The following is a 9,146-nucleotide window of genomic DNA, read 5'->3' as shown; positions in this document are numbered from 1 at the left end:
GGCCTCTCCCGCCGGAGGTTCGAGTCCTCCCTGGGACATGGGTGTGTGCGTGTGTTTTGTTCTTCGTATAAGATAGTTTACGTTACCTTAAGTATTGTGTAAGTCTAGGGGCCGATGGTCCCTTAGTAATTCACATACATTTGAACATCTGAACGTCTCCCGCGCGGGATTAGACGAGGTGTCTCAGGAACTGCAGTCATGGGCTGTGCGGCTGGTCCCGGCGGAGGTTAGAGTCCTCCCTCGGGCATGGGTGTGTGTGTTTGTCCTTAGGATAATTTAGGTTAAGTAGTGTGTAAGCTTAGGGACTGATGACCTTAGCAGTTAAGTCCCATAAGATTTCACACACTTTTTTTTTGGCAGTTATCTGGGCTCATTCCCACAGTGATAATCTACTACTTTCCAGGTACAGTGTTATCTTATCACCGGAAGAGTGAGTTGCCTATCTCCATTCGCCCTGGACTCATACATGCACTGCTATCCTACTTACTTACTAACGTTAAGTGAGTAACTTTTGTGGAAACAAGTAAACAGTTGAAAGGCTTGATACATCGACGAAGTCTGGCGCGAGAGCGGCACTTGGCGGTGTTTACACCGCAACAGCCAATTCTGACCGCCTTGCCTTCTAATTTTAGCTCATTTTCCGGATATTTTTCATAGAAGTTTCAACGCCAACATTAACAAGCGCTATACAGCTTCTCCAGAGCTTTCGAATGCCGTTAAAAGTATGAATTGTGCCATTAAAATACTATAATTACTTCAATAACTCGGTTGTTACAAGAGTTATGAGCATTAAAGATGCAGCAAAATTACGTTGCCCCCTGTGTACTATTATTTTCTAAAAACCTGGTTTCGATTTCTGTAGCGGTTCACAAAATAAAATGGATGCAAGTTTTAGGTTATTCAGTCTTAAGCTTGTGCGGATCACAAGGCATTTTCTTTGGATAAATACATAATCGAAGTTTTTCATAGGCATTTCAACTATGTTTCAAACTAATTCTTACAATGATCGTAGTGTTCTTCTCATTTTACAGCTACTTGCCATGCATCAAGGTAGAGAAGAGTTTAACGTTCCGATTGTTGGTTGGTTGATGCTGGGGCGGGGACCGAACAGCGGGGTCACCGGTCCCTTCGGATTAGGGAAGGATGGGGAAGGAAGTCGGCCGTGCCCTTTCAAAGGAACCGTCGCGGCATTTGCCTGAAGCGATTTATGGAAATCATGGAAAACCTAAATCAGGATAACCGGAAGCGGGTTTGAATCGTTATGACGGGACACAGTTTCGGAATTTGGAAAGGTAGGTAAGGAAATCAGAAGCGTGCTTTGCAGAGGAATCGCCTGGCATTTGCTTTAAACGATTTAGGAAAACCACGGGAAATCTAAACCTACGTAGCCATAAAGGGATTCGATCACTGGCCTCTCTTACCGCTGTGCCACATCGATCGCTTTACCTACGTTGGACAATGTTTGTGGGCATTTCTGCACATTTCTTTAAAGTCCCCCGCCGCGTTTTTCTATGTGTATGTGAAGGAGCTATTGCAGGGATTTTTATATGGTTTTCACTAATAGACAGACTGGTTCGCAAGGAAGATTTGTGTATACAATTTATAATTATAGTAACTATGAGTCTGTAATATGTTTACTGTTACCCGTTCCATATTTAATAAGCTTTTGATGTGACAATTATGGTAACTGTGAGCTGGTCTGCTACAGGGAAGGCAGTATGTGGTGGGAAAAGCAATAAAGCAAACAGCTGCCTCAATGCCAGAGAGCACCGAGGACTGAACAGAAGCAGTACATCTATATTGTATACACAGGATCCTCTCACATTAATGTGACAACCTGTCAAAAGTCTGAATAACCACATTTTGCTGCACGGACGACCGACAGGGATGCCGTAGAGTCGTGCCGACTCCAATGCTGAGGCCATGTGCGTTAGGCTTGTCGGTTGAGGATCCAAGGTGATAACAGCCCTATCGACGTGTTCCCACAGATTCTCGACTGAGTTTAAACCCGGGGAGCTTGGTGGCCACGGGAGTACAGTGAACTTATCCTGGTGCTCTTCGAACCACGCACATACACTGCGAGCTGCGTGACACGTTACATTGTCCTGCTGGTAGATGGCATGGTACCGAGGGGAAAACAAACTGCATGTAGGGGTTGACGTGATCCCCAAGGATCATACTTGTGTTGATCAATTATCCCTTCCATAATGAGAAGATCAGCCAGGGAATGCCACAAAAACATTCCCCAGACCATAATGTTTCCTCCTCCGTCCCACATGCGGTAACGTTCGCTGAACGACGGTTGAGGACACACTGTTGGTAGCTCCTAGGTTCATCTGAGCGGCCAATTGCTCAACATCTGCAGGTCTATCCACCTGTACACATCTCTGAAATCGTCGTTCACCCCTGTCATCAACCACAATTGCGTCGGTACCGGCTTTAGATACCGCCTTTTTGCGATGCACGGTATACTTTAACCACGGCGGCACGTGAGAAAGCCAATGATCATGCTTTCTTTGCACTTCAGATAAATCGCTCCGTTTCCACATTACCACAACGACTGCACAGTTTTTCGCGTCCCATCGCGACTAACTTTATACGTCCTCCTCTGCTAGTGCTGTCATCTGCCGTCTGTGAGTGGTTATTGCACACTGACGTCGAACGTAGACGGTGGTCACATTAATGTAACTAAACCATGTATATTGTAAACTAAAGACTCCTGCTGTATTTTTCTGGATGCGTGTGAATGGTAATCTCAGGAACTACTGTAGGGATTTGGTACGGTTTTCACTAACAGACAGAGAGATTCACGAGAAATATTTGTGTATACAGTTTATTACCGCTACACCAGACAAGATGTCTGGCTGTAAATACTTAGTGCTACCCGCGCGAGTCTGGTACACGTCTCTAGGAATTTCCAGATAGAAACTTAGTGATTTCTTGAGTGAAATTCACTCGAAACGCGTCGTTATTTAATGTTAATGTAATAAATTGTTCTTACAAAGAATAACAATAAACAAAAATTCCATTCCTTCAATGAACCGAATATATGTGAATTCAGTCGGCATGATAACATGTCTCTTACATTGACACTATGAACAGTGCAATGCGAACTCTTTGTCAGCGAAATAATTCGGAACTTTTGCATGGAGGCGAAATATCGAGGAAAGAATCTCCTGCTTGACCTCCGTCCTAAAGAAATATCGCGAATACAGTTCCCAGGCGTGAAATCCTGCGGCAATTGCGTCAGACGGCGGGCAAAGCCTTGGGCCCAGCAGGCAGCTACGGCCGGCCGTCTTATGGGTCGCGTCACAGGGCCGCTCCTAGCTTACAAATGCCGAGCTTTCGACCGACGCCACACACTCGATACTTCCCAACGAACGAATGCCACTCGTTTACAATGCGTAACATCTCACCGTAAAGCATTGCACTACTTAGTGAAACGCTGCTGTTAAATGTAAAATCTCTCGTCTTGTCCGAGATATATTTCAGAATCTTAATCTGTAAACAGTCTGCCTAAAAGCATCAATTTAGATTCGCACTGAATGAAAAACCGTACTTTCGTAATTATTTAGACTAGGAAACATGAAGAAAAATATCATCTTTGTACATGTTTGCACCGTCTCAGTGAAGTATTTGAATCAAGGTATTTCCCAGTCTCGGCTGTAAATTTCCTCATTCATAAGCCCGATTGGATAATTTCGATTTTAAATTCTTCCTCAAGTGAAACACCACACATATTATTAATGCGTAATCCCTAAGCTTACCCGCTACTTAATGTAACTTAAACGAACTTACGGTAAGGACCACTCACACACCCATGCCCAAGGGAGGACTCGAACCTCCGACGGGGGTAGCCGCGCGGAGTGTGACAAGACGCCTGAGACCGCTTTGCTACCCCGCGCGGCAATGCGTAATAACAAAGCATTCTGTACAGAAGGCAGTCCACGTAAGACCTGTGGTTAACCACTCAACATCTACAACTGACCATAACACACTTCATCAACATTAACAACAGGAAACAGTATCCATGTATGAGTCCACATACTAAATGAAGCACACTATGCTATTTTTCTGCATGTCTAGAAGACAGAATATGCTTAAATCTTTGTGTGGGCCAACACCTGTCTGTTCTGTTTCGTGTAGATATTGATGAAGCGAGTTTTGGCCATTTTCAGGCTTCTGAGTGGTTCACAGTGTGCCTTCCATGGTTTGGCTAGTGTACAGAAAAGTAGCATACACTGCTGGAAAAAATATAACACCCACAACGATTGTGTTCAGTGGCACCAGAGCATTATATGAGAGGATGTTGTGTTAGTGATTCATTTTACACGGTCATCACCGATCAGCTGGTGCTCTGGGGGCCTCTCTGTGAACTCCTTGCTTTGACGTCGTAGGAAGTAACTCTGCTGAGTGTAGAGTTGAACAATATGTTTAGCATTCATTCTAGGGTTCAATCGTGCCCCGCAAACGAATACGTACTCCTGTTGAACAACTTCAGCCATTTGAACAGAGTCGCATTGTTCGCCTGAGGAAAGCGGGATGAAGGTATGACGCATTGCTGCATCCGTTGGGCACAATGTATCTGTGATGTGTAGCTGCTTTCAGCAATGGTCTGTGGAACATTCACACACCAGCAGACCAGGTTCTGGACGTCCGTGTAGTAGAGACGTACATTGAGATCGATGCATTGTGACAGTAGCAGTGGCCGACCTAACATCATCCAGGGGAGAAATCTGGGCACGTATTGCACCGGATGTATCACCAAAGATAATCGAGAACCACCTGTTTACAGCAAGACTAAAATCACGTGTGCCTCTGGCCAGGCTACCACTGGTACCACCACATTGCCAAGCATGGTTACTGCGGAGTGTCGTGAAAGAGTTGACTGCAGAGTGGAATGGCACTCAGTCGTCTTCAGTAATGACCGTAGGATTTGCCTGTGTGCGAGTAACGACGTTACACGTGTATGGCGCACACCTTATGAGCGGCCTATTCCGAAGTGCATTCACCTACAGCACACAGGTCCTACCCCAGGTCTCCCGTGTGGGGGCCCATCAGTTACAACTCCCGGACACATTTGGTGTTTCTGCAAGGTAAGCTAACTAATGCCCGCTGCATTGCACAGGTTCTTACCTCGTGTTTCTACCATTTCCTCGACAGGAAGGTGATGTGCTTTTTCAGCTGGACAATGCATGTCCACATATGGCCGCTGCGATACAACGTGCTCTTCGTGGTGTACACCAATTGGCCTGGCCAGCAGGATTGCTAGATCTCTCGCCAATTGAAAACGTATGAGACTTGGTGAAGCGGGAATTTACTCGTTCTTCAGAGCCTACAAGAACCATTGCCGAATTGCAACAAAATCTGCAGAGTACTTGGGATCGTCTATCGCAGGATGCCATTCGGCACCATTGCAATAGCTTGCATGTGAGGATACACGCCTGCGTGGCTGTCAGAGGTGTATAATACTGTGTGTTTCATTTGGCTTGAATTTGTTATCATATACTCCTACAATGGTGAACTACCTTTCATATCACTTGTCAATAAAATGGTCCTGTCCTTGAGGATGCTGCATTTTTTCTGCTAGTGCATAATCCGCTAATGCTACGTGTGATGTTCACTTAAGAATGGCAAAAGACCAAAACTGATCAATCGCACACATAAATAGCGAAATTTTCGGTCCACAGCAGGAGAGAGAGGGGTGGGAGAGAGAATGTGAGGGAGAGAGAGAGAGAGAAAGAGATTAATGTTAATCCTATTTAGTGATTAAAATTGGTCCCTCGGATTTGTATCTCAATGCACACACATTAATTTGATCTGTATGCAAATAATGAAACCTAAGTTAGTTTTAGAGGATTTGGACGACAGTTACAAATATGCACTCGTACAATGTAACTCTACTACCGTTTACACATTAAATTACACAGACGTTAAACGAGACTAATTAGCTATGTTAACGCACGAATCGAACCAACAGGCATGTAGCAGAAGTAGGTAATCCATATTAGCATTAGCAGAAATATACTTAATTAAGTTTGTTAAATAGCTAATCTAGAAGATAAATGTTTCTTCTGATTTGCAGTATTTTCTTCTTCTCTTATTAGGAACCAACTAAGAATTTTACATCATGTAAAAGAGATGAAAATCTACACTCAGGTTGCCGATGTACGAGACGAAATCAAGTTATTCCAGCCCGCAGATCATATCAGAGCCCAGTTTACACCCTTTCCCGTACGTTATCGCGATGTCAGTTTAGATATACGAGCTAGCTGATTCGTACTTCTAGTATTTATGCCTAAATTCAAAATTTATGAGTCTCAACCGGCCTGTTATGCTTCATTATTGAAAACTTGCGCACGAAGTGACTGGCATAATGGTTAACACATTGGTCAAGCATATCATTAAAGTGTGACGAACACCACATCGTCCCTTTTCCTGTCTAGTCCAGTTCTTTTACTATGCCTCTATTTCGTTAGAGGTTGTACACGATACACTTCAGACGCCAGTACATAAATGCACACACCACTATCAACTTTCACTGCAGTTCACATTTATGATTATCGACAACATAGACTTACCACCAGCTGCTTCAAATATATTTTCACGTTATATTGGCGTTCTCTTACATTACAGTAGATAAGTATTTACAAAATAAATCGCATGTAGAGGTATTTTGGACAAAAACAGAAAATTCGAACGTATTGGGTACATTTGTTCAGAGAACAAGCAGAAGAAGCAGTTTGAAAAAATGTTCAAATGTGTGTGAAATCTAATGGGACTTAACTGCTAAGGTCATCAGTCCCTAAGCTTACACACTACTTAGCCTAAATTCTCCTAAGGACAAACACACACACCAATGCCTGCGGGAGGACTCGAACATCCGCCGGGACCAGCCGCACAGTCTACGACTGCAGCGCCCCAGACCGCTCGGCTAATCCTGCGCGGCGGAAGCAGTTTCCCTTGTTCTGTAACCACAGCTTAATTCCGGCATTGTTGAAATGTATTGCAGTTCTAGGTAAATGACCTAGTGAGTTGAAGTATTGATTCTCACATTGGACAATAATTTAGGAGATCTCTAATGACCCTAATGTACCTTCCTTTTCCCCTGATGAAAATGTTCTTTGAGTCTTTAACCCAACATAAACCATTATATTTCCGTTCTGTAGCGTCCTTTAACTCCCACAAAATATATGATCTGAATACCACGCGCGAAAACCACGCAACGCTTTCGGTCGTGGTCTTTAATGTAGAGTGTCTCTGAGAATGGTTCAAATGGCTCTAAACACTATGGGACTTAACATCTGAGGTCAGCAGTCCCCTAGACTTAGAACTACTTAAACCTAACTAAGCTAAGCACATCACACACATCCATGCCCGAGGCAGGATTCGAACCTGCGACCGAAGCAGCAGCGCGGTTCCGGACTGAAGTCTCTGAGAATAGTTCCATTATACACATCTCATTCTTTTTGCGATGGACGCTGACTGCCAAAAATGTGGTCACCCGTTCGCGTAGATATCACAGTTTAAACGTATTCTACTTTTCGAAGGCGAAATCTCTGCTAACAGATAGTTACTTGCAAGTATTACTGGTAGCGACAATACAGTAACTACATAGCGAGTCTTCTTGGAACGCAGGAAGTAATGTAAAACCTACCGAAAACAAAAAGTGTATTTGCAGGGATAAAAATCAGGGAAGTGCGTTTATAATCGAGGGCCAGAGGAAAGTACACTTAAAATGGGTTGGTTACACTAAGTCTTGGATAATCCCAGGACATTCATTTTGTTACTGAAGAGAACTAAGTAATGGAAATGTCGGGCGTCTCCTCTCTCTTTATACAGGGTGTTACAAAAAGGTACGGCCAAACTTTCAGGAAACATTCCTCACACACAAATAATGAAAAGATGTTATGTGGACATGTGTCCGGAAACGCTTAATTTCCATGTTAGAGCTCATTTTAGTTTCGTCCACCTACGCTCAATGGAGCACGTTATCATGATTTCATACGGGATACTCTACCTGTGCTGCTAGAACATGTGCCTTTACAAGTACGACACAACATGTGGTTCATGCGTGATGGAGCTCCTGCACATTTCAGTCGAAGTTTTCGTACGCTTGTCAACAACAGATTCGGTGACCGATGGATTAGTGGAGGCGGACCAATTCCATGGCCTCCACGCTCTTCTGACCTCAACCCTCTTGACTTTCATTTATGGGGGCATTTGAAAGCTCTTGTCTACGCAACCCCGGTACCAGATGTAGAGACTCTTCGTGCTCGTATTGTGGACGGCTGTGATACAATACGCCATTCTCCAGGGCTGCATCAGCGCATCAAGGATTCCATGCGACGGAGGGTGGATGCATGTATCCTCGCTAACGGAGGACATTTTGAACATTTCCTGTAACAAAGTGTTTGAAGTCACGCTGGTACGTTCTGTTGCTGTGTGTTTCCATTCCATGATTAATGTGATTTGAAGAGAAGTAATAAAATGAGCGCTAACATGGAAAGTAAGCGTTTCCGGACACATGTCCACATAACATATTTTCTTTCTTTGTGTGTGAGGAATGTTTCCTGAAAGTTTGGCCGTACCTTTTTGTAACACCCTGTATATGGAGGAGTAGCTCGTGAGCCCATGAAGCACGTTTTCCCTTTCATCACATGGTCCGTGGCGACGGGGCGTGACGGAGTAGCGCACTTACGTCACCGCCAGGTTTGCGCGCCATTTCAGCCATTCTGCCCCAGTGGATCCTCTTTAAGAAAGACTCGGCCTCCACGCTACCAGATGTGCTCCGTGCATCAAAACACCCTCCCTGCCTTCAGGCGTGTACGCTCGCTAAGTGCAGTTTTTGCACAGTCTGCACTGAGATTTACTAAGTTGTTGAGATACAGCTAGGCGCCAGCCACAACACTGCAGAAACTGTCTGCCAGATTGAATGGAAGCGTCTGAAAGCCATTAAAACCCGTGCTCTTGCCTCGCGCTACCGACATTCTTACCAGCACATCTACGCAGACACTTCGCACCGAAGGCCAGACGAAAAGCCTAAAAAGGTCTTGGCATGTTAGTGTTTTCGAGTTACGATCGCCCACACTGTTTTTACCTGTCAGAAAATTTCGTTACAACGGAAAATCTGCTGCATTCTGCAA

The sequence above is a fragment of the Schistocerca nitens genome, chromosome 3 (assembly GCF_023898315.1).
Source record: "Schistocerca nitens isolate TAMUIC-IGC-003100 chromosome 3, iqSchNite1.1, whole genome shotgun sequence".
Classification (NCBI taxonomy): Eukaryota; Metazoa; Arthropoda; class Insecta; order Orthoptera; family Acrididae; genus Schistocerca; species Schistocerca nitens.
This window is presented reverse-complemented; position numbering follows the sequence as displayed.